Consider the following 26,477-nt stretch of genomic DNA (forward strand, 5'->3'; position numbering starts at 1 on the left):
TAAAACAGATGATAAATGTTGTCAAAAGCCAGACTTAATTAATGATAATTGGATGAATGTCTGCCTTTATGCGGTCAAGTCATTACTTAAGACTTTGCGAGTACTATCATTTAAGTTAAAGAAAAACAAAAAAATCAGTCTACCGAAGGTTTTAAATAACACAATTGATAAGTATTAATCATGTTAAGCTACGACGAAATAAACGAGTTTCACCGTTTATTTCAAAAAGCAGAAGAGATGAAGATTAAAAGGTTTGGTAAGTTTAATTATATCTTCAGAATCTATAGTTAAATAGATAATGTTATAAAATACCTATTTGACAACGTTGTTAAATACTTATTTGATGAGAAACTTGGTAAACAAACATTGAAGAAATATGATAACATACTTGAAGTATTGTTTTTGTTATATAACCTTATTTTATACTTTTTTGTCATATCTCTTATGATAATTATCCATGTTGTTGATTCATTAATTTATAGACTATATGTTGTAATTTTACAATAAGATCATGGTCATTGAATTCACTGTCACGCAAACATCTCTTGATCTCATTTACATGCGCAAAATTTTCAAGGGCAGCATTGCACATCTTACATGGAAGTTCTCTCACGACTTGAGCGACACAAGGATTCAGGAGTTTAAAAGGGTATACTAACCGGTAAAACTCTTAAACGCGGACGAAACCACGATAGACTACCGATTGGCTTGCTCAACTTTACGTTATGACCTTATTAATGATTAACATTTTGTTATAAAGGTAATTTCCCTCCAAAATTCGTCCTTCTTTTGCTAGTGCGTCAGCATGCAGCTCCTTTTGCGTTTCACATTAGTCGTACCTGGACCGCGTACGTCAGACACCATGAGCATCACGCCATTTGGCTCTCTACATATTGTCCCACTCTTTGACCTTCTTTTAAAATATTTTCTTGAGCTGCAATATTTCATTGCATCAGACACAAACACCAAACTGGAGTTTAGCTTCAAGGTGAGTTAGAAGTATTGTTTTTTTTTTTTATATAACCTTATTTTCTATTTTTTTGTCATACCTCTTTTGATAATTATCCACGTTGTTGATTCATTAATTTATAAACTATGTGCTGTGATTTTACAATAAGATCATAGTCTGAATTCATCGTCACGCAAATATCTCTTGATATAATTTAATATATATTAATAAAGGGTGTAAGTTTCTAAAGAAACTAATGTGCTGCGTAGGTGGTACCTTATAACAGGATAATTTATTATTATCGACTGAGTTGATAACGTAAGTTGGCCACCGGAAAGATTTAAAAGCCGGCGTTTTAAAGACTTTTAATTACTTCAAAACGATTCAGAGATTGGTTCTATCTTTTTGCAACCTCCGATAATATCATTCAAACGTGACAAAAACATAGGCAATAAATAATACTTGGACAGCTGATCTTGTTGACATGCAAAGGTATTCAAAGTGGAATAAGGATAAGAAATACTTATTAGCAATTATTGTTTTTTTCAGCAATATTCATAGGTAATTCCGATAAAAAAAATTAAAGGTGGGAAAACCATTGTCAATGCTTTTGTAAACAGACAAATTTTGACACACAAAACCTGCATTGTTATGGAATACTAAGGGACGGAATTATACAATAAGTACAGTTCTTAAAAAGAAAATGGAGTGACACTTTACGGCACACAGAACGAAGAAAAATCATCTTTTATAGAAAGATTAAACAGAACACTGAAAAGCAATTTGAACTTCAAGTAATTTACAGTAAAGAATGATAGAACTCGTAATAATATTTTACAAGACATTGTTCACAATTACAATAATACATATCATAACATTATCAAGATAACATTAAGTGAAACACAAAAGAAAGAAAAATGTAAGTGTATCTATCTTATTTCTAACTTCTCCAAAAAACCTAACATAAAACACATAAACTCAAATGTATTATTAAATTAGCTTTAGATACTATCCAACTGGTACTTCAATTAAAAGAAGAAATTAAATTTTACTACAATTATCCCTTAGTGGACCCTTGTTTGACGAAACGGATTACTAACCAACAAATTGCGTAGGCTACAGACAGTCTTAAATCTAAGAAAAAGGAATCGAATGATTACTTTTGTTTCAAGATTTGAGACTTCTTTTAAATTTTACTGATAGTTTAAGTTCGAAATACACGCGCACTGAGCATGGACCAATTATTGAATATCACACTATGGTTCAAGTCGCATCACCAGTATCAACGAGCGTTTGTTTGTTCCATCTTAGCTTTAAACATCAATTCACCCAAATGAATCCACCCGAATGAACAACAGGCTATCCCAACTCGTAATCCAGTTTTGAAAATCAAGCGGTTTATCCTCAACGCGTCTCTCTCAAAGCAGGTTATTGAATTGATGAAACTAAACAAAGGGAGTAGAATCTACCCCGGTAACAAAAAATAGGGTAGAGTCGTCCGAACGCAAATTGGTATGCCACATCCAAAAAATATGCTCTTCAAACGTTATGACTTTACACTAAAATCAAGTAAAGCAATTATTCTGACAGATAAGATGTAATTTTAGCAATTGCAGAAAGGAAGCTTGATAAAACTAGACTTCGACAAATACTAGCTAGGCGCTGCTACTAACCAACAAGGAATCCACACTTAAGAAGCAATGGACGTTTTTGAGAGTTTTTCTTTCCCCTGAGAAATCTGAGCTTCATCTCTAATGAAATGAATATCATTTCACGTGGGGATGAAAAGCTAGTAAAAAAATGATCCTCGCAGGTGAGCCTCGATTTTCCTGGGTGTTCCAGCCTGTTTTCAAGTAGAATTCGCAATTTTTGAGGGTACAAAACTTAATATTTGGTACTGTTCATTATCTATCTCCTAAGAGGAGGAGTTGAAGTATTTTGGTTGATTCACGAAATATTCTTTTGACACACTTTATGACTCCCAAACCCCCCCCCCCCCCTCCCCCCCGTCACTACAGTTAGTTTCCAGTCAATTTTGTATAGCTCGCCGTTTATACTTATGCATCTTATGAATGAAGCCAGAATAAAATTTTTTCTAGGCAAAAATAAAGGATAGATTGAGTTTGATCGCTTTGTCTCGCTAGTTTGAAAAGGTACTAAAACAAATGCATGCCCCACAAACCACAGACAGAAAAATGCCGTCGTAGTGTGTCGCTATACTAGCTAACAAACTTGTCTTCATGTGTCTGTTATGACTCGTTTAGTTCATCCTTATGTCCTCAAATTTCTAACTCACCTTGAAGCTAAACTCCAGTTTGGTGTTTGTGTCTGATGCAATGAAATATTGCAGCTCAAGAAAATATTTTAAAAGAAGGTCAAAGAGTGGGACAATTATGTAGAAAGCCAAATGGCGTGAGGCTCATGGTGTCCGACGTACGCGGTCCAGGTTCGACTAATGTGATACGCAAAAGGAGCTGCATGCTGACGCACTAGCAAAAGAAGGACGAATTTTGGAGGAAAATTGTCTTTATAACAAAATGTTAATCATTAATAAGGTCACAACGTAAAGTTGAGTTAGCCAATCGGTAGTCTATCGTGGTTTCGTCCGCGTTTAAGAGTTTTCTGGTTAGTATACCCTTTAAAACTCCCGAATCCTTAAGTCCTTGTGTCGCTCAAGTCGTGATAGAACTTCCATGGAAGATGTGCAATGCTGTCCTTGAAAATTTTGTGCATGTAAATGAGATCAAGAGCTATTTGCGTGACAGTGAATTCAATGACCATGATCTTATTGTAAAATTACAACATATAGAAGATAAATTAATGAATCAACACCAAATATGGATGATTATAATAAGAAGTATGACAAAAAAAGAAAAGAAGATCATATAAGAAAAAACAATATCTTCAAATATGCTGTCATATTTCGTCAATGTTTGTTTACCAAGTTCCTTATCAAATAAATATATTTTCTTCGGTAGACTGACTCTTTGTTTTTCTATGACTTAGACGATAATAGTCGCAAAATCATAATTAACGACTTGACCGCATTGATGGCAAAGAATCATTCAATTATCATGAACTAATACCCCATTCACACCAGCAAAACATGTTTTGTTAAACTGGTTTTCATTGAATGAAAATTATAAACAGAGAACTGAAAAACTTGATTTTCCATTGGATTCAAGTACTTGCTAACTTGCATTTCCAATGTGCTACATTCAAGTCAAAAATATTCGGCTAAATAGTTTCTATGAAGAAAAAAAAAATTAAACTGTGTTTAACAAAACAACTTTTAAACATGTTTAAGCTTTGGTGTGAATGGGGCATAAGTCTTGGTTTTGACAAAATTTATGATCTGTTTAAGCCACATTATCATTTTGAAAATGAAACTCATTAACTAAATCTAATATCATCATCTATATTTATTCAAAGTAAAATATTATTAAAGAATCTTCTGTTTGCGCTTTAAAACATATTGTCACGCGTGGCAAAACACTGACAACAGTAGCTACCCACACATTACTCATAAAAAGCGTGGGAAACATGAACAGATTTTGCTTTTAAGTATTTATTTCAGTCTATCATTAAAACACTCAATGATTAGACGGGTGGGAAATGGGCGTCAATAAGTGTGGGTAATCACATGATTTCGAGCGCAATTTGGAATGAATAAGCATTAGTAATATTATTTAAAGACTTACAAAATTGCACTTAAAATTGCAGCTAAACACCACTTTTTCCAAACCGACAACCAAAACTCAGTGCTTTTTACAGTGTTTTCGTTGTTTGAGCTGTTTTTCAGCTGCGGTGGAAAAAGAAAACGTTCTTAAAACGCCGGCCATTGTTTCGCTCGCAAATTTTGAAATTTTGAAATTTTGTCGCGACATCCAAGGCTCGCTATCTACGAGTTTCTTTGGTTATTGACCAATCAGAATGTCTGATTTGCTACTTTCTATGTACTGAATTAACCCTCTCCTGCACTGAATTAACTCTCTTCTGCACTGAATTCCCTGAAAACTGCAACTAATCTTAACCAATTAGAATTGAGTAATTTTTCCATGTATATTATTAGCATTATAAAATGTATTTTTGAATAAAGTTTCGTTGCGTGTGACATCAGAATTTCGTATAAAAATATTTGAGTGCAAATAATCCGGATATGATGGATTTATTTTGCGTTAACAGTTTACTAAAATAAGAATTCTTTTAATAACTAGCTGCGCGTGACACATTTAAAACACTGATCACAATTTGGTATAAAACAATACACCTAGAGTAAGCGCAAGTTTCTGGTAATATTTTGAAAACGTACCCAAAATTTGTAGCTGGGGAAACAATATGTAAACTAATGCACCGGCAAGCTAATTTCTCATTCACCAGACACGCACTGTGTTTATTTTATATGGCGTAAGCTGTATCTTAATAGTAGAAACCAATCATTTCTATTGTATCGTTTCCGATAGTGAGAAAGTATCCACTGGAAAATTAGAACCAGCTTAGGTCTTTGAATTATAAGTGTAAGTAGAAAATAGTCGTTTATTTGCTTTTACTTATTCAGGTCATTCTGAAAGATATGAATTTGAAATTTGAAATGAAGGGTTGTGTCAATGGACATTACTTTGAGATCGAAGATGAGGGAGAAGGAAAGCCTTACGAGTAAGTGTCCCCTAAAAGACAGACCACGATGAGTCATTTAATTATCAAGTATAACAATTTGTTTTTAAACACAGAATTGAATACGATCACATTGTAGTCGTGAGATAAAGGCCTTAAAGACTATTTTGAAGAGCAAAGTGAACAAGATCAACGATTCTCATCATTCTCTTAAACTATAATTTTGATTTTATTCGAGTTTGCAAATTACCTAGTCTTTGACATCGACTTCTTCATCCGCTTCCAGAGTCAGGCGAGGTGTAAAGGCTACTGTAGAGCTAAGTCACAGCTAAAGTCACATACGATACTTTAATTTCTTACAAGTTAGCATGAAAGGTTGTACAGTATTTGACTTAAGTTTGAATTATCGTAAGCATAAAATAAGAGGTCTTTCCAAATTTTCGTTCATTTCAGGGCATACATGAGCTGTTTCCGAAAATAATTTCCAAGATTCTTATCATCTTATGAATACAACAGTCCACTTATTTAGTCACCAAAGGAGGACCTCTTCCATTTTAATTTCCTTTGATATACTGTCGTCAGCGTTCAAATATGGAAACAGATGCTTCACAAGGTATCCTACCGACATGCCCGACCATTTTCATTTCCTGCTGGAATGTTGTTTGAAGGACATTTGCATTTGAGGATGGAGGAGTTGCTACAGTCAGTGGACATATTAGGTTTAAAAGTGATGATTAGTATGGCATTGAGACAACGTTTTTAAGAAGAGATCTTTGAGGTCATTTTTCACATGGAAAACAATTTCTTAATCCTACAGTCTTAAGGGCAATTTGTTTAAGCACAGATCCATGTTTCATGGCGTAAACTTTCCCGCCGACGGACCCAAAGTGGGAAAGAGGACAACTGGCTGGGACCCGTCCTTTGAGAAAATGACCGTCTCTAGCAACATTTTGAGAGGTGATATGACTATGTTCCTACTACTCAAAGGAGGCGGTTATCACAGGTGCCAGTTTCACACTTCTTACAAGTAAGTATTTTGTTTCTGCAACAGCTCCAACGGTTGAATATCATTCCTTTGGAGCATTTGGATCGATCTTCTGTGTTTTACGGGACAAAAGCAACCGAAGAGAACGCAGGGATGAAAAGGGACTTGAGAGAACGGCTTAATACTAATTTCCCCCGTCAATAAAATGTTTGAGATCGAAAAAGATTCTTCTTTGTTTCCTTCCCTGCATTTCTCAGTAAGAGATGTTCACGGCGATGGAAAAAATAATCATTATTAACAAAAGTGATTGCTGAACTACACTGTACCCCAAAAAAAACAAATTTCAAGCGCATTATGTTAAAAAAACAGGTGAAAAACCCAACGCTGATAGGGAGCATATTTTTTATTTTAATAATTTTTTTTCTTCTTTCGCACAGAACAAAGGAGCCGGTCACACTGCCTTCGAACCACGTCGTAGAACATCGTATTGTGAGGATTGTGAGGACCTACCTTGATGACGAAGACGGCATGAAGGTTTAGCTGGAAGAAATTGCTGGGGCTCATGTTAACCCTTTGTAACTGGGATGGAAGTAATTTTATTACCTTATTACTTCTGACGTTATTGTAATACGAATAAAGTCAGTGGAAAAGTAAAAAAGCATTGGTATGATCAACTGTGAAGTGTCATCCTCTCAATTCGTAAAGCCATAAATACTCCCTAAGATTTTACGACATTGTACTGGGTGCAAATGTTTTGTCGATTAGTTCAAAACTTCAGTTTTATCATGACTGCCTTCTCTTACTAATCCTAATCTTGCTAGTGGCTACTTACAACTCTTTCTGAACAATTGCCCTTCTCCCTAGCTAATAGGCATTGAGCAAGTCAATTGGTCATCATAATTAAACACTATGAAATTGTGACATGACTTTTGAGAAATTGTGACTTTAGCACCACAATAAGCATCTTAGAATCTACTGAGTGCTTTAAATCTCTGTTGCTGATTCGCGGTGGTAAAGTTCAGTACATCATAAATCCCTGTGCACGTGCAAATCTGATTTCTATGGTAACGGATTTTCGTGCTCTGGTCAGGACAGGCCTACTCTGGGACCTTAAGTCGCCGTAACTTTTGGCAACTTTGTGCAATTTTAGGCGACTTAAAGCGACTTTAGCAAAACTGGCACAAAGAAGTATTGCGACTTTAGGCGATTTAAGGCGACTCAAGGCGACTTAAGGCGACTTAAAGCGAATTTATTTGACTAAAGCGATAAAACTAAAGTTAGCAACAGTCTGTCCATAAACTTTAAAAATGTCTATAGAATCCCTTGCAATAAACACAACAGTCGTTTCGGTTACTTAGGTATGCTCATAAGTCACCATAGTCTAAAATATCCAGATTGCAAATCAGTTTAGCTAAAAATGTTCAGACAGAATTACCACAACAGCTATTGTAAAATTATACATTCAAAGCTAGCCAGGAAAACATCATGGGTTACATGCCCAACATCAAGCAAACCTATCATAAATATACACATAGTGCCATAAATCTTTAATTTAAGAAAAGAGATAACTTTAATGAAACTATCCATAAATTTTCCACATAATTAATTAAAAATAACATGATTATTTACGTGTATCTATTATTTCACAAAGCTCCACAAGTTATAAAAATTGTTATCTTGGTAAACTTGTCTCCCATATTTTTGGCACTTGCACTGTCAATTTGGGCATGAAAGATTGGCAAGTCGCCTGCCTTTCCAACAGCATCCAAAATTGCACGGGTCCTTTTCAGTGACCCAACCAATTTGTTGTTCTCCTGCCTCAGTTAGACAAAACACCCCAATACCATACTGAGAACCAAATGATAAGGTCCTTCGTAAAACTACTTCCTTTCCAGTCTCTCCAACTACTTTTCTAGCTGCAGAAAACTATGATTGGAGTGGAGTGGATAGGGTCAATTGGGAAGGGTGGAACCGTTATGACATTGGGTAACCAATAGCAACCTAAGGAGACTTAAGGCGACTTAAGGTGACCTTAGGCGACTTTGGGCGACTTTAGATGACTTAAGGCGACTTAAGGTCTCAGAGTAGGCCTACACATTATGACAACCTACTTCTCTCATTCTTCTCTGTTTCCTGCTGAGATTTCTGTGTGCCTCTCGCTTGCCTTTCTTTGCTCTTGTGGAAGCATCACAGAGACTCTTCAAATACGTGGCACCAGCACCTTCCAATAAAACGTTCACAACAATGGTATTAGTACATAAAAGCTTTATCACCTACTTAAAGCCCCAGTAAATAGACTTTAATGACACCAACCATTTGCTGTAAAATCAATCAATGATAAGCGATATCAGTTGATAAAACTCAATGCCAGTTGAATTATATTGAATATCAATGACCAATGACTCATATGATTGATTGCAATCATCAATCAGTTGTTGTCACCAAGCACAGTTTTTTTAGACAAATATATACCCTATCAAAACTCTATGCTAAAAGAGAGACATTTAATTCTAAAGTATGTATTTGCTTGATAGTGCTAAAGGCTTTCAACAACCCCAGCAGCAGACTACTACAGGCACAGTTACCTTTCATCTCAGCTGCTGACTAAGGGAACCTATTGGATCTACTGTGATCGGCCACCACTGCCTCAATTACCCTCTTGGTGACTTCCTGATTAGCATCAGCTGACAAGCTAGAAAAATTCAAATTAATAAACCCAATGAAAAAGAGAAAATATTGCATATGACAAGCTCAGTAAAAACCATTTTGTAAACAATGTAATCCTTCTGGGACTAAAAGAAAACTCTGGGTTCCGAATAGGAGTCCTGCCTATATAAGACCCTACAATTACTTACAGCAGATGCTTTAACAATAAAGTTAGAGTTCTAGTTGGCTTTTTTCTTTGTGCAAGCTTTTACAAAATTGACACTGACATGGCATTGATTTTAGCTATGTCAGATATGCACTGTGCATGGATAAATATAATATTATGGCTGTTACTTTACCTGTCATCCAACTTGAAGCCTTCAAAAGCTAGCTTCATTCCCTTTGAGTGATTTGTAGATCTTTCGGAAGTCTTGCTGTAATAAATTAGAAAAAAAAAGAGGCTGCCACACTACTTCACTTCTCACCTTTCTTCAGAAAACAAAGAGTTATTACCAGAGCTCTCTCTCTCTGCTCGCTGTTTCAGTTCCTGAATTAGAGCTGCTCGCCATTTTGGATGTCAATTCCTGTATCATGTTTCGCTGATCGCTATCTCGCGTTTCGATCACTTCTCTCAAGCGTATATTTTCTGCAATAACCTTTTCAAGCAAAACAACATACTGGTCGTCCATTTTGCTGATAGAAGAGGTCAGGAAGGTCATTGCAAGAAATTCAACTTTTTCGCAGCGACACAGCCACTTACAACATTCACGAGGAAAAGGACGCGGAACGCCGTCAGAAATCACCGACAAAGTGTACCGAAAGAAATCTAGATGGCGGCAGCGGCAACCCTGTACGCTTTTAAACAACAATTAGATTGTAATTTAGCTTGTTTAGGCTGCAAAGATGTCTTCCCGCTTGCGAAAACAAAGAAGACTGTTGTGTGGGCACTGCGATGAATATTTATCTAAAGCAGCTTTCTGGAAACATCGCAAGGCTTATTACGATGTGCATAGGGAACGCTGGATAACTAAAACTGACGTTGAGCATTTGGAACACAGGGCAAAGAGACCAAAGCCATGTCAGGATCAGGAGTCGCGCGGAGAAATGTGGGCATCGGGTTCTTCTGGCGATGAGGATCTTGAGGCAGTTAAATCTACTCAAGGTATGTCATACAGTAATTTTGATCAACAGATAACACGAAATAAAGTCCTAAGCATCTGAGGAAGCAGTATCGGGCCAGCATTTCTCTGCGAATTAGGTAAATGATCATTTGTGATTGTGCGCTCATTTGACATGAAATCACACGTATGGTTTCAGACCTTAGAAGATACATGAAAAAATTAATCAGTTCTGATTGGTTAAGATGGATGCAGTTTTCAGGTAGATCAATGCAGAAGAGGGTTAATTCAGTGCAAAGAAGAAACAAACCAGACTGAACAATTCCTTAAACTGTTTAGCCGAACTTTGAACTTTTTTGCGCCTTAAAGATGTGAAAATATCAGTGTATATTATCGTTTTGATCGTACGCGGTTATTTTGACCGAACGCACAATATCACTTAGAAGGTTTAAATAAACTATGTTGCACTTGATGAGTGCGCTTTGCTTCTGCATAATTATGATATCGTATTTTTTCATGTATATTATTAATACGTTATCACATGATTTTTCATTACATAATAATTCTAGCAGCAATGATAAATATACTTTAAAGAGGTACCAAAAATAATATAATTTGTTCTGTACCAGCCTGGGATAACTTAGTCTGGAAAGACTATCATTTAGACATATTCTGATACCTTTCAAGGAATTGTTTACAAAAGCCAATCTGCATATCAACACACAAGTGCAATTTTTATCACACGATAAAACATGTACTTTTAAACTCTTGGTGACTCGATTCACCTTTGCTAGAACAGGTTCCCAACATAATGATTTTGAGGATATTTTGGATGACGACAAAGAGTTTTAAGTGCAGTGAGTGGTGATTTGGAGGGAAATACATCTGATGAGGTAGGTGCTATATGTATCTTTACGTGTTAGCTACAGGTACATACTACAGATAAAATTGTTTTCAGGTTAATATGTTTTCAACATAATCTAGGTTATTTGGTTTATTTTACTAGTGTAATCATGGGAAAAACAATTAATTTAAAATTATTGGAAACAAATTAACCTGACAAACAACTTAATTTTTTAAATGTCCTTTTATTAAGTGATATGTTTGGGAAGCATTATAATATTTTTTTGTCACTTTGTGTTGGAGGTGTATAATTATCAAGTTAGAGGTTGGTTATTGTTAAAAGTTTCACACAGGAAAATGCTTCTTACATTAAGGATCCTTTTTATGCATGGTGCATAGATTGTACATAAGTTCCTTCTATTCAGGTACAGAGACACATTAACATTACAATTGATAACTTCGTCAAGTTTGCAGTCTGCCCAAAATGTGCATCACTTTACCAGCTGGAGAGCTGTACAAGGCTAGTTGGAGGTCAGATTGTTTTAATTATCTATAGCCAGAAACCATTCAACAAAGGCCATGTCAGGGAGTGTGGAACAGCATTGGCAAGAAAAGTGATCTCAGGCAGTGGTAAAGTGTGCTTTTATCCACACAAAATTGACTGTTTTAACAGTGTGATTGATCGAGTTGAAGAATTACTTAAAAGGTCTGGAGTTCCTGAAATGTGTCAACAGTGGCGTGAACATCAAGTAGATGAGAAAATTGTGACAGATGTTTATGGTGACAGCATCTGGAGAGACTTTCTAAAGTTCAAAGGAAATGACTTTCTGAATGCACCCAGAAACCTTGCATTTGCAATCAATGTGGACTGGTTTCAACCATTTAAGAGGCGAAATGACAGATCTGTGGGAGTCATTTACTTGGTTTTCTTAAATCTTCCAAGAGAACAGCGGTTCAAATGGGAGAACATTATTGTGGCAGGAATTGTACTAGAAATGAGCAAAGAGCCTAAGTCACTGAATACATTTTTAGCGCCAATTATTGATGAGCTCAAGGCATTTTGGATAGGTGTAAAACTTAAAACCTTCAGAGTAAGATACCAATAACATACCGGGATGCCCTTCTCCTTGCTTCAGCTGATCTTCCCGCTGTGCGAAAACTCTGTGGGTTTAAAGGTCATTCTACACACCGGGGCTGTCCAAAATGTTTTAAGTATTTCCCAGGGAGCTTCGGAGAGAAAACAGATTACTCTGGCTTTGACAGAGACATGTGGCCACCACGCCATAATAGCAGTCATCGAATTCATGCGGAAATGGTACGGAAAGCTTCAACTCAAAGTAAGCATGAGACATTAGCAACAAAGTATGGGGTCTATTACAGTTCTCTGTTACAACTCGAATACTTTAATCCAGTAAGGTTTACTGCAATTGAGCAATTGATCCCATGCATAATCTGTTTTTCAATCTGTTGATTAAGAAAAATTTATTATCAAAGAAATATCTTAAAGTCTTAGAAGATAGGATTAATTATTTTGATGTTGGAACTGGAATTGGACGATTGATGCACATAAATAGCATCAGATTATGGTGGTTACATGGCGTCTCAGTGGAAGAACTGGATAATGATTTATTCCATGTTTTGTCTGAAAGATCCTTTACCAGAAACTCATTTAAGATGTTGGTAGACGTTTGTTCTTGCTTGCCAGTATCTTTGTACTCCAGTTCTGTCCAAGACAGACATTATAAAAGCTGATCTGCTATTTGTCAAGTTCGGCGAAAGATTTGAAAACCTGTATGACAAAAAAGCTGTGACACCAAATATGCATCTTCACTGCCACTTAAAGGAATGTGTCATTGATTGTGGACCAGTGCATTCATTTTGGTTTTTCAGCTTTGAACGTTTCAATGGAATTCTTGGTACGATGCAAGTGAATGGAAGGTCTGTGGAGATACAACTAATACGCAAACTTATAGCTGGACGGTTTGTTTGAGATTTAAAATTTCCAAATGAGTTCCAAGAGCATTTTTTGCCATTTTTTGCAGTTTTTTTCCCAAAATGAAAGTAATGATTTATCTGAGAACTTCGTGGTAGAAATGCCTCTCTTTTAGAACACGTTTGTGTCAGCGGTGGGTATTTGTTACTAAAATGGGATGCTAAACACGACACTCAGTAAGACTTGAACTCATAAAGGTACTGACCTTTTTAAGAAGAACACAGTTCGAACTTGTTATTATTTTCAAACTAAAAAAAAAGCACAAAACGACACGCATCATGCCCACACCACTTCATCGTGCCTACACCGCTTCCTTAGAATATGGTTTAAAAAAATGTGACAGAATTCATTGTACATACCATGCAGGAACCGTGATAGTTTTAATTTTGAGATTAAATCAGTGATCTACACGGCCAATCACATGTTACTTTTCTAATCACGGGCTGGAATATCTATATAATTTCATGTAAATTCACATATACTTCGTATTTGTAATAAAGTTGAAACATGAATTCAATTTGTCAACACAGTTCCGGCTTGTAGCGAAAACGAACACCTTAAAGCAAAGACCCGATAACGAAGACCTCAAAAATAAGACCCGGAAACGAAGACCTGCTCCTTTTCCAATTTATAGTGATAGAGAAGTGATCAAGCGCGTCTGTCATTTGCTCCCCCTTCCCGCGAACTAGGTGCCAATTAGAACAGTGCAGGTCGGAATTCCGTGAGAAAAAAACACTCCCCGAAGCTTCCTAACAGTCAGAGGATTCTGACGCACTTTGAAAACAAACTTGATTTAAGGCAACTCATGAAATTTAACCTTGATTTCAAGTCAACATTGAAATCAAACTTGATTAAAAAAAAACATTTCTTGCGCATTTTGGAGAGAACCTTGATTTTCACAGGCGAATAATATTCACAATGTCTTAATCGTGAATTCGGAGGAGGGTGTGGATATTATCCTCTTTAACGATTCTCTTGTCGTGCCGTCGGGGTGTTGATTGTTTGTGCGAAGATTGCGAAGATTTCATGCCTTTGCCTTATCACAACATCACTTGTGAAATTCAAAGTCCATAGATAATTAATGTAAGGAATTCCTCTTGCACTAAAGTTGAGAAGCTTTTTCCTGTTGCGCCAGAAAGAAGAAGAATTTACTACAGCATCGCCATCACTATCCATATTCTAGTGACAGTTCACAATTTTTCACTTTCCTCTTTCTGTTGGGTCTGCTTTTCTCTTGAATCCTGAACTGAATCATCGCACCCACTAAAAGCGATAAAGGCACAGGGACTGTTCTGTTGTGGCGACGACCATATCCCGCAAAAATGCCGATTTTAAGAAGAATTATGTCGGAATTGTAAATAAAAAGAGAAAATCGCCAAAGTTTGTAGGGAGAAAGTACTGTCATCCTCAGGTAGTTACGTCGGTGGATCACGTCCGAATCCAGGTGGGAGAAGAAAACCAGTTCGGTACGTGGAAGATGAAACCCTTCCAAAAGAGCCAAATGACGACTTCAGACTGTTTTACATTTATCATAAAAAGCCAGAATCATCCATCATGGTTCCTGAGAAGGTGAATGGTGAAAAATCTTCGATGGAATTTGTCCATCGGTGCGTCAATTTCAATCATACCCAAGGAGGCGTGGAGAAGGCAGCTCCCTAAAGTTCCATTAGAGGAGTCCCAGATTCTCAAAGGGAACGGACTAAGCCTAACTGGAAGGAACTTGTCAAAGAACATTAAGTTAAATTGGGTATCCATTAAGAAGATAAGTTGTAATTTAGATGGCGTGTTATCTAAACATCAATCAGTATTTATGGACGAGTTAGGCACTATGCAAGGCGTTAAAGCTAAATTATTCGTCAAGCCCAAATCAAACCGCGCCAAGTTCCGAATGCTTTAGAAGGAACCATTGAGTAAGAATTAGGTCGCTTAGAAAACTTGGGAGTAATCGAAAAGGTGCGCTGCTCAGCATGGGCGGTACCGATAGTTCCTTTCGTTAAACCGCATAATTCGATTAGAGTTTGTGGGGATGATAAAGTCACCTTCAATTCCGTATAGGAGGTTGACCAACACCCGTTGCCAAACCCCGAAGAGTTATTTGTTGAATTAAGTGGGGGAGAAAAATTCAGCGAGCTAGATCTATCTAGGGCTTACAAACAAATTCTTTTAGATGGGGATTGTAGGGAGTATATATCCATAAATACTCGCAATGGTTTTATATAGACTCACACGTTTACCTTTTTGGATATCCTCCGCGTCAACTATCTTTCAATCAAAGAATTGAGCAAGTATTCTAGGGTATACCAATGCTCGTTTGTAGGGTGGACAATATTTTTTGTATCGGGGAGAAATGATCAAGATCTAAATTAAGTTTCAGCGAGATTGGAAGCGCTGGTTGAACTTTAAACTTAGCAAGTGCAAATTCATGCAGCCTACCGTTGAATATCTAGGTTATCGAATAGATACGCAAGGAATGCATGCGATCGAGAAAAAAATTTGCGAACGTATGTTATACGAATTACACACAGGGTACGCAGGTATTGTCCGTATGAAGTCACTCGTGCGACTTCACGTTTGGTGGCCTAATCTCGACAGAGACTGCTACAGTCTTACGGAAATGCGACAACTGTCAGAGCTTAGGTAACAAGCCCCACCTTCACCCCAAAACTGCCATGGCAGAGAGTGTATATCGATTTTGCAGGTCCATTCATGGGTAAAATGTTTCTAATTGTCTTCGATAGCCACTCAAAATGGTTTTAAAGTAGAGATAATGCCCAGTATCGCCACTGAAGCGACATCGTAAAGCTTCGCGATATGTTTACTCGGTATGGCAATCTACAGCAACTCGTGAGTGATATCGGTACACAGTTCACTTCGGAAGAATTCTGCAAAATTATGAAAGCAAACAGCATCAAGTACACGCTTGTTGCTCCGTATCACCCTCGATCCAACGGCCAAGCAGAGCGTTTTGTTAAAACGTTTAAGCAATTTTTTAAGGCAGAGGGCAGGGATTCGATTAAGCAAAGTCTTGCGTGATTTATTTTCAGTAACCGAACGACACCAAATAGTAATAAAGACTACACACCAGCCGAGTTATTTCTAAATCGTCGAATAAGACTGGACGAGGTTAGACTCAATGCGTCCTGACCTCTGTCGGAAAGTATTTGACAGGCAGACGGATTAGAAGGCTGGACACGATAAGAGTAGTAAAGGAAGAGAATTCCACCTTGGTGAAGAATTTTTGGTGCAAAACTTCCGAGGTGAGCCGAAATGGCTTGGTGGCACCGTTACGTAAGCAAACCGGTCCCGTCTCTTATAAATTTCTGGTCGAAGAACAATTCTGGAACGCTATGTTGACTAAGTGCATCAAAAGCATTGAAGGAACCAAGATAGCAAACCAGAAATTAGTGTAATACCTTCAAACGAGATCGTTGACATCCAACCGGTAACGCCTCCGCAAACGCAAACCACGGAGAACGCCACGCTAAATCCAAATGAAACCAAAGGTAGCAAAAATGGCAACAATGCGAATACGCAGGCAGTCGCGACAGCGCAATATCGACCTCAACCACGCTATCCAACTCGACAACGTAAAGCACCGCAGTGTTTAGGATTTAATACATAATGATTTAAGTAAGTGATTAGCAAGCCTCTGAAATAAGTGTGGGGGAATGTTGTGTTTTTTTCCTATTGGATAAATAACTCAGCTATTACATAATCTTTATTCTATTGGTTAGTACATTGTATGTAACTAAGTTCATCGTATTCTAAGAAATCAGCAGTTGTATAGAGCACTTGGGCTGTGCACTTGTTACTCTATAGTAGTGTATAACGAACCCTAATACAGAAACATTACGTAATAGCCACATAATTCGATGAAATGTTCTAGAAAGCTCTATGACACGCATGTCAGCATGACTAGGCAGTCTGGAGATCTCTAGAAGCTTATATTTACAACAACAATTACTCATAACACCATGCATTCTCGTTCGAAGTTCAGACTAGTGAATTAGTTGTATCACCTTCAATGAAAGATGTTTCAGAATTTTCTGATGCTTTCTTTTGTCCCTTGTTCATTTGGTCTTTGGAATTTCTTAACCTGGTGGCCCTGGAGTTGAATAATAATCTGTTCGAAAATGTTTTTCTTATATTTCTTTCATCATCACCGTCGTTGTGTTTCCAAAATAGTATCAGTATCTCCAAAATCATCCATTTTAAAATAAAATATCTATTATTTTAAAATGGAAGTCAGTGAAAAAAACCAACCCAAATTTCGAAAGTCAAGTTCAAGCTCTCAGAGTCCCAGTTCCAAAGTTTGATGGCGGAGTTGTCCATGTGCCAGGATCTCTGTCACTCATCTTTGACTTGGCAGTTAGTGTTCCCGCAAAAAATTATATCGTGAAAGCTGTCGCAAGAGGTCTTGTTGACAAGTTGACTGAGAAATTCGCAGGAGAAATCGCTCAGAACACTGATGGTTATGATCTACTCAAGCTCCATGAGGACCTACTCTTGACTGTGGAGAATGACAGAGCAAGCATGTTCAGAGAAAGTATTCAGTCTGTTGATCTTTCGAAGATCAGATTAAATGCTGAAGATGAAGAAAAAATCATGAGTTGACATGGAGAATAAGCTCAATGATGGTTATTGAAACAAATATGGGAAACAATTGGATCATGAGATTCTGAAGGATCATGGAGTATTATTTCCAAGAGTTCTTTCTAATGAGCTCCTTTTCGAGTTCAAGCTTGCACCTGAAAGCAATGTTGTGATAGGATGTGACGAAACACAGCTCGCCTATTAATTGACTAACATCGAGCTTGAGTATGAAGTCATTAACAGTCAAGAACTTGCTGATGAGGACTTTTCTAACTACAGAAATGGAAAGAGGTTCATGTACGAGCAATTCACTCATCTCGAGACAAACTCAGTAGATAAAGGATTAGACACGACCATCAATGAGAGCATCAAGGAAGGGACTTCTGTTTATGAGCCGTATGTCGCTGGTGCGAGAGACAGTGAGAACGTTTAATCCGACATCACTGAAGTGAAGGTGGTTGCCAATGGAATCCCAATGAGGTTTACAGTCAAGGAACGGAGACAAGAGATATGCAGGAAGAGGTCTTCAAAAGATTTGGAAAAGGAAAGAGCGTGATGAATGCAACAGACTTTTATGCTGGAGACAGAAAATTTAACCTCATTAATAAGGTAAATTCTCATTTACAAAGACACAATTTGACTGAAGAACAAACCAAGGCACACCACGACTTCTTTGCGAGAAGATGCAATATCTTCTTTGAAAATCTTCACACCAACAATCAACACCCCGATGGCGCGACAAGAGAATCGTTAATTGGCTGTCAATTTTGAAAGAACTTTTTGATGTCAAAGGCCTAACTAGTTCGTGCTCAATTATCGAAATGGGCGGTTTAATTTCTAGTGATCGTTTATAAATAGTATTTATGTAGTGGAATTTAAGCCTGCGAAGCTATTTTTACACACACAAAATTATATCATAAATTCTTTTCGTGTGATAATTAACATTTTTCTAGGCTTCCTTTTCCATCCTCGCCTCCTAGTTTAAACAGGAACGTGCCAACAGACAAGTTATTCTTTAGACCCTTTCTTTTTATAGAACTGCGGTGAGAATACGCCTCAAGCATAATATAGACCATTGAGTCGTAAATCTAGTTATTGAATGGATGACCAGCTGAATAATTTTTATGCAGTCAATTAGCTGTTAAGGAACTACGCATTCCTAATTTGAGCCAGACCTTACACTGTTTTGATTATTCGCTTCGTCCTTGTGGGCTGCCTAACCCCTTAAAGATTGCGCAAAATAAGATTTTTATCTAAAATTAATTCGCTGTTATTTGAGAGAAATCTGTAACTTCCGTGTTTGCATACACCGTGTTAGTAAGTTTTCCCGACGCTGTTACCACTGCGAGGATTCAATTCAAGGACACAATTGGCTACCAATCGTAAGTTGTCATTCTTTTTGGTATCGTGGGTGAATTTTTTGAAATTTAACTCTGATATACTATATTAAATGCATCTTCGTCGGTATCACGTATGAATAGATGAAATATACTCCCTGGCGTGGATTGAATTTTACGACATTTCTTGGCCTCCTAAACTCTCTCCACTAACATTATCATCTTAATATGACTTTGCTTCAGTTGTGAATGAGCGAAATTGTCTAACCAAATGCTTACATGGCAAGCTTTTTCCACTAAAGCAGCGGTCGACAGCGTTTTTTTCTGGTTTCTTTCGAAAATTACGCGTTCAAAAGCGGATGTCAAGTCTAACCTTGCATCAACTCAGGGATGTGTGTTCCTGTGTGTTCCACTTTTCCGTTTTGAATGTTTGTTGGTTCTTGTATTACTCAGGAGTGTCTTACAACTGGTGAAGAATGCCATAATGTCCGCTCAATCACCACGCTCTCAACATGTGCAATATTTCGTGATGTTACAAACAAACTTAAACGATAAAGGCTAATATCTATTTCAAACAGGTGAAAATTCCACCGTGGCCCTCCTACTAAATAAACTAACCCAAATAGGAAAACATTCAAAGTTAAAACATAGAAGATGCAATCCAAATATTAATGCTCCAAAATGATATTCAACTGTTGGAGCTGTTACAGAAACAAAATACTTACTTGTAAGAAGTGTGAAACTGGTACCTGTGATAACCGCCTCCTTTGAGCTGTAGGAACATAGTCACATCACCTCTCAATATGTTGTCGGAGACGGTCATTTTCTCAAAGGAAGAGTCCCAGTCAATTGTCCTCTTTCCCATTAATGGGTCCGTCGCCGGGAAAGTTTACGCCATGAAACATGGATATGTGCTTAAACAAATTGCCTTAAGACTGTAAAGTTAAGTAAATTTGAGATATCAATAAAAATATTGGAATCAACCTTGTAATTGTATCACCACACCAATGTGCCCTGGAGAATAATGCGTTTTATTTTGAGATTTGTCATTTCCGCTACGATGTTTTCAAACTAAACCATTACTTACAAATGCCCATATCAAAATTTAGTAGTCTCCATATTCGCTGGCCACTAGCTTTTTGTGTGGTTTGTTTCCCATTTAGCTAGACAGGAAGTGTTCTCGGGAGAAACACAATTAAGTTACACTTTCAAAAAGGGTGCTTCTCCGTGAAAAAATGACCTTGAAGATTTCTTTTAAAAATTATTATCTCAATCCCATACTAATCATCACCTAATGTTTCCACTGGCTGTCGCAACTCCTCCATCCTCAAATGTAAATGGCCTTTCATATGACATTCCAGCAGGAAAGGCTTGTTTGAAATAGTCGGGCATGCCCTCAGGATACTTAGTGAAGCATCTGTTTCCATATTTGAACGCTGACGACAGAATGTCAAAGGAAAATGGAAGGGGTCCTCCCTTGGTGACCCAATAAGTGGATTTCTGTATTCCTCTAAAATAAGATGATGAGATTGTTGGAAATTATTTTCAGAAACAGCTCATGTATACCTGAAATAAACGAAGATTAGGAACGACAAATATTTTATGCTAATGAAAAATTCAAACTTAAGTCAAACACTGCATAACCTTACATGTTAACTTGTAAAAAATTAAAGTATCGCAAATTAATTTAGTCGTGACTTAGCTCTGCAGTAGCCTTTACACGTCGCCGGACTCTGGAAGCAGATGAAGAAGTCGATGTCATGGACTGTAGGTAATTTGCAAACTCGAATAAAAACAAGTCATAGTTTATGACTGAAAATCTTCTTCTGAATCTTGGATCTTGTTCACTTTTCTTTTCAAAAAAAGTCTTTATTGATAGTTGTTTCTTTCCCAAAATCCTTGAAACCGTGATATCAGGCCCTTATCTGACGACTGCAATGTGATCTTATTCAACTCTGGTTTTAAAAATAGATACTGATACATAATAATGAAAATATTCATCGTGGTCTGTCCTTTAAGAGACACTTACTCGTAAGGCTTCCTTTTCCTTCACCTTTCATCTCAAAGTAATGTCCATTGACACTACCCTTCATTTCAAATTCCATAAACACGTCTTCTGGAATGACCTGAATAAGGAAAAAGCAAAGAAACGGCTATTTTCTACCAATAATTGAAGGACTTAAGACGGTTTTAGTTTGCCAGCGTATTACTTGTTCACTATCTGAAACTTCTCAATAGAAATTATTGATTTCTACAATTAAGATACAGCTTACGCCATATCAATTAACACGGTGCCTGATGAATAAGAAATGAGTATGCCGCGCATTAATTTACTTCTTGTTTCCACGCTACATTTTTGTGTATTTTTTGTTATCTTCAAAATATTATTGTAAACTTGCGCTTACTCAAGTGTATTATTTTATACCAAATTGTATTCATTGTTTTTAAATGTGTCACACGCAGCTAGTTTATTAACAGAATTTATATTTTAGTTAACCGTGAACGCGAAATAATTCATCATATTTGGATTATTTTCACTCAAATATTTTTATACAAATTCTAATGTCACGCGCAATGCAACTTCATTCAGAGATGCATTTTATAATGCTTATTGACGCCCATTTCAAAGCCGAACAAAAGTATATATGAGGTACATGTATATGTTAAAGCTACCAAATATTGCTCAGCAAACTGCCTATTCCTTGACAAGGGAGATGTATTTAGCTGGCTGTGAACTGCATATTCAAACACTTACGTTTCTCGTTCTTACCTTGAAACAATGATGTCAACGCCAAAACCACCTGAGGAAGTGAAGTTCGAAACATCAATCGCAATGAAGATTATTGCCAGCCTCTCATGACTAACGCTGCCCGGGGAAAGCGGTTTGTTTTAAAACCGAGTCTGCATTTAACCTCTAGTCTGCAGTTTTCAGTCTACATTTTATCCCCGGTCTGCAGTCTGCAGTCGCCATACTTTGAGAAGAACAAAATTTTCAAAGGAAAAATGTATAGCCTTTACCATGAAATATTGTTTCAAAAGTGGAGATATCTGAGCTTCATCAGATGCATGCCCCACAAACCCCAGACAGAAAAATGCCGTGGTAATGTGTCGCTATACTAATTAACCGGTCTTCATGTGTCAGTTATGGCTTATTTAATTCATTCTGTATGTCCTCAAGCTTCCAACTCACCTTAAGCTGAAGTTAGTCCCAGTGTTTGTTTCTGATGCGATGAAATATGCAGCGCAAGGAAATATTTTAAAAGAAGGTCAAAGAGTAGGACATTTATATATATAGCCAAATGGTGTGAGGCGCACTGTTTATTTGATATGGTGTAAGCTGTATCTTAATAGTAGAAAAAAAAAAAATTGATGGATGGTGAGCAAGTAAATCTATTGGAAATTAAAACCACTTAGGTCTTTGAAAAATATTAATGTCATTAGAAAATATCGTTTCTTTCCTTTTACTTATTCAGGTCGTTCTAAAAGACATGAGGATGGAATTTGAAATGAAGGGCAATGTCAGTGGACATTACTTGAGATCGAAGGTGAAGGAAAAGGAAAGCGTACGAGTAAGTGTCTCTTAAAAGACGGACCACGATGAATTATTTCATTACTATGGATTAAAAGTTATTGTTAAACAATATTTGAATAAGATCACATTGTTGTCGTCTAATAAGGCCTGGTGTCACGGTATCAATGATTTTGAAAAATTACTAAAAGTGAATAAGACCTTTTTTAAAAAAGCAAAGTGAACAAGATCAAAGATTCTATAATAAGATTTTCAGTCATAAACTATGGGCTTGTTTTTTTCCGTTTGCAAATTACCAACAGTCTATGACATTCGACTTCTTCATCTGCTTCCAGAGTGAGGCGAAGTGTAAAGGCTACTGCAAATTGTCCTGTAAAAGCTCAGTTACAGCTAAATTAAAATTTCTTACAACTTAACATGAAAATTTATACAGTATTTTGATTAAGTTCTGATTATGCATGAATCTTAAAATATTTGATCTTCCTAATTTTCCTGTGTTTCAGGGCATACATGAGCTGTTTCTGAAAATAATTTCAACACTCTTATCATCTTATTCTAGAGGAATACAGAAGTCCACTTTTCGGGTCACCAAGGGAGGACCCCTTCCATTCTCCTTTGACATTCTGTCGTCAGCGTTCAAATATGGAAATAGTGCTTCACTTATTCTCCTGAGGGCATGCCCGACTATTTCAAGCAAGCCTTTCCTGCTGGATGTCGTATGAAAGGTCATTTACATTTGAAGATGGAGGAGTTGCCACAGCAGTGGTCACATTGGGTAGGAAAGTGATGTTTAGTATGGGACTGAGATAATACTCCATGAAAGAAATCTAAAGATTTTCTTTTAAGAGTATTATAAAGATTAAATTAATATATATATTATATTAAATATAAAGATTAAAAGAGGCATCTATGGGAAAATGGGTTTAATTGAAAAAACATCGTAGCGGAGATGACAAAATCTAAAAACAAAATGCGCAAACGCATATTCTCCAGATCACATTGCACGCTCGGTATGTGACACAGAACAAGGTAATTTTCCATTTTTGTTTATTGATTTCTCAAATTTCTCTTAATTTTTGCAGTCTTGAGGGTAATTCATTTACACACAAATCCATGTTTCATGGCGTAAACTTTCCCGCAGACGGACCCATAATGGGAAAGAGGACAATTGGCTGGGACCCGTCCTTGAGAAATGACCGTCTCTAACAACATATTGAGAGGTGATGTGACTATGTTCCTACTACTCAAAGAAGGCGGTTATCACAGTTGCCAGTTTCACACTTCTTACAAGTAAGTACTGTAACAGCTCTAACGGTTCAATATTATTTCTTTTAAGCTATCGGTTCTCATCTTCTGAGTTTTACGGGATAGAAGCAACCGAAGAGAACGCTGGGATGAATAAGGCCTGGAGAGAACGGCTTAATACTAATTTCTTGTGTCAATAAAATGTTTGGGAGAGAATAAGACTCCTCACAAGATACTAAAGGTTATCTATAATGATATCCTTTAAATAATCACAATTAATTGCTAAACTACATTGTACCAAAAAAGGTAAAGTTCATAAAAAAGTAAAAAAAAAAAACCCAGTAAAAAAACCAACGCTGATGGGAAACGTAAAACGCATATTTTGTATTTTAAGAAGAATTTTTTTCCATTTGCACAGAACAAAGGCGCCAGTCACACTGCCTCCGAACCACGTTGTAGAACATCGCATAGTGAGGACCGACCTTGGTGACAAAGATGGCAAGAAGGTCCTGCTGGAAGAATATGCTAAGGCTCATGTTAACCCTGTGTAACTGGGATGGAAGTATTTTCACTACCTCCCAGAAAATTTCTGACTTCACTATAATACGAATCAGGTCAGTTGAAAAATAAAAAAAAAAAAAAAAGATAAAAAACATTGGTGATCAACTGTGTAGTGTCATCCTCTCAATTCTTACAGCCATAAATACTCCCTTAGACTTAAAACTGGATACAAACATTTTGTCGATTTGTTCAAAACGACAGTTTTTCATGACTACCTTCACTTTCTAATGATGTTGGTAGCTACTTGCAACCCATTCCGAACAATTGTCCTTTCCCTAGCCACCGCGCATTGCGCGAGTCAACTGGTCATCATAATTAGACACTGTAAAATGAGGACATAACTTTTGAGAAATTATGACTTAGCACAAAAATAAACATATCATTAACTAAATCTAAGAAAACAGCAACTGATTTACATCTCTGTTTTCGAGTTGAGATGATAAAGTTCAGATACATCATGAATCCCATACTTTCCGCAGTCAGTTCTTACCACCATAGTGCAAGTTTAAAGCGAATGGAAAGAGTCAGATCCCCATGAATAAATGCTTTATTTAAATTTGTTTTCATCATAGAAAACGCTGGTATGAACTGGTGATCAGCAATAAAAATACTGTTAAAAATACAATTCACTATCGATACAAGTTAAGATTAAATTAAAAATTACCAAAAAATATTTACAGTGATAAAAAATTTCTACACGTCATTTGTGTTGTGCCTCATGTGATTCTACTAAAAGTTTAAAAGTTTTAATTTTAAAACTTTTCAGCGTTTCACAAACACACAGTTCTTTGGGGAGGTCATTCCATTACTTTGCAGCGGCATACTCGAATATTGACTGGCCCATAGCTGTTTTGTATCTTGGGAGATGAAGTTCCTTACTATCTCTCAGGGCTTTACGGCGAAGTTCTGATCTCAATGCAAAATACCCTTGAAGTTGCCTGGGACAGTGATAATCATGTACGATTTTATATACTAGTTGGAGACGTAAATAACGGCGCCTTTTAGATAATGTTAACAGGCCAAGTCTCTTCGTCATTGACTGTGTGCACGCTGAGTGATTTGTTCTTAAAATTATTCGCATTGCTTTGTTTTGCAACCTTTCCAGAAAATCGGAGTTCTTCTTGCTGCAAAAGCTCCATACGATGCAGCCATAGTCTCAAATAGGTAAATTTGTCGTTTTGTAAATCTTCAATAAAATTTCAGGGCTAAGAAAAGATGAAATTTTACCTAAAAGTTTCAGTTTAGGATAAACTCTCGAGGCAACATATGACACGTGATTGTTCCATGATAATGATTCGTCTGCCACCACGCCAAGATACTTAAAATGTCTCTGCTGTTTTAATATTGAGTCTCCGTAAAAAATGTTAATGTCTCGGTTGGTTTTGAGTGCTTTGTGGGACGCAATAATCATGGCTTCCGACTTTTTGAATAACCAAAATGCAAAAGAGAAAATACTGTGGAAGTCAACTAGAAGCTTCTATTTCCTTTTTTTTTTACATTCAGATGTCAACTAAAAATTCCTTCTTTGTAGTAATACCTTTTGACTGCGACCTTGCCTAGTATCGTTTCATGGGTCCGTCGACTTTTGTGTCATTTACCCCTTTTTTACGGGGATCTGCGATTAATCCAAGCTGATTATGTTATCAGTTGTGCCTGTGCATCGCCCTTTTAGGGGCCGCAGTTTTTAATCTTTACTTTTAGCAAAGCATTAAACAACAAGATAATGTTAGTATGCGAGCGGCACTTAACGGCTCCTATTTTGAATACAAAATTAAGAAAGGAAATTTGACGTTGAGGATGACTTCATGAGAGCGTTCTGGTTTTATATGACAAGTAAATCCCGCACCAGTCAAAACTACAACAAAATTCTCGAACGTGATTGGTTATCACCAGCCCGATTCCAGCACTAATAGGATAGTGTACGCGTCATCCTTGTAATTGGGAAGTGCAATAGGACAATTAAAGAGGCAGTTAACACGTCATAACTATGTAAGTGGACAGAACGCGTTATGAGCGCGCGCTGTTGTCTTGCATTTCGACGAGTTGACTAATGTTTTTTATTTA

At 36.9% G+C, this 26,477-nt stretch overlaps 3 pseudogenes; 2 read left to right on the forward strand and 1 right to left on the reverse strand.

The window, feature by feature from the left end:
- Nucleotides 1-862: 862 nt before the first annotated feature.
- Nucleotides 863-7,127, forward strand: LOC131771776 (GFP-like fluorescent chromoprotein amFP486; annotated as a pseudogene).
- Nucleotides 7,128-19,799: 12,672 nt separating this feature from the next.
- On the reverse strand, nucleotides 19,800-21,599 carry LOC131796337 (GFP-like fluorescent chromoprotein amFP486; annotated as a pseudogene).
- An 848-nt stretch (nucleotides 21,600-22,447) lies between these two features.
- LOC131780921 (GFP-like fluorescent chromoprotein amFP486) lies at nucleotides 22,448-24,490 on the forward strand (annotated as a pseudogene).
- The last annotated feature ends 1,987 nt before the right edge of the window (nucleotides 24,491-26,477 follow it).

This window comes from Pocillopora verrucosa, chromosome 1 (genome assembly GCF_036669915.1).
Source record: "Pocillopora verrucosa isolate sample1 chromosome 1, ASM3666991v2, whole genome shotgun sequence".
Classification (NCBI taxonomy): domain Eukaryota; kingdom Metazoa; phylum Cnidaria; class Anthozoa; order Scleractinia; family Pocilloporidae; genus Pocillopora; species Pocillopora verrucosa.